We start from the raw sequence: 1,236 nt of genomic DNA on the forward strand, positions 1-1,236 counted from the left end.
TAGAGACTTGCATCTCACCTAAACGACCGTAGGTGACACGACCTCAATCCTGAGTGTTTTGTGAGCTCTTGCCTTTGAGGGCGGCCCTTTGATTAGTATGGGTGAGAGTGGCCAGATTGTCAACTCAACATGCCTACCTTTTTGGGGACTTGTCTGATCTGGGAGCTAGAAACTCAATCCACAAGATGGAATTCACTCCTTTCCCGAAGCAGGGATAAGTAGAGAGATTGCTCCCTTAAGGGTTGATTCCGGGGCTTGAACATAGTAGCCACAACTTCTCTTTGGAAGAGAAGACTCAGTCATAGTAGGACTATGACTTATGTTCATTAGAGGGATCAGTGGTACTTAAGAAGACAGATGTAACTACAGGGGCATAACGGTTATTAGCCCAGCTGTACTTACGAGCAATCTGTGAAGGGTTGTCGTACTGCTGATTGGTTAAAATGGACACATAATATATCTGTAGTGAAGAGAGTTCAGCTGTCGGTCTTTAGTGGAGTGTCTGGCAGTTAATGGATGGTGGATCCTGTGACTAAAGAGTTTAGTCAATTATTCATGTACCGTTGGAGCTTCGAATCTACAGGTCCATGAGGTCCCCTTGGTAGCTTGGATTCTATTGAGGATCAGTTCTTGGTGTTGATTTGAAATGTTCAAATTGAAAATAGGTATTTTGATTATATATGATATAATCGGTATGATGTATAAGATACATCTAGTGGAGGATTGATATAAATGAGATTTACATTAAGTACCATGGAATAGAAAAAGAACTATGGTCTATATGTTTTACGAGATGAAATATTAAAACTATAGGTTATAAATATAGTATGATAAGTTGGTTATCATTTATGTTTATAATAATATTAATTATTAGATAATTAATACTTTTTTCTTTTAAATAACCAAAGTAGTGGGTGGTTATTGGATCATGGTAACCGTGAGTTTAAAAGGAAAGTGGTTTCCTATTTTGAAAAGGAGTTTTTACAAACATTTGAAAAGTTTTTGAGTTTTCTCTCAGCGAAAAAGAAACTCACGAAGTCATCAAGTAGGTACAGATTTACTAAACGACGGCTGAGCGAGCTAAACGATCGTTAGCCCAAGGTAAACGATCGTGGAGAGTCTATACGCGATAGACTGAGCTAAACGATCGCATAGCTTTTACTAGACGATCACATAGTTTTATCTAAACAATTGGGCATCGACCTATACAATAGGTCTCAACCATCTCCCATTTGC

The sequence above is a fragment of the Benincasa hispida genome, chromosome 7 (assembly GCF_027475165.1).
Source record: "Benincasa hispida cultivar pf3 chromosome 7, pf3_genome.v1.1, whole genome shotgun sequence".
Lineage (NCBI taxonomy): Eukaryota > Viridiplantae > Streptophyta > Magnoliopsida > Cucurbitales > Cucurbitaceae > Benincasa > Benincasa hispida.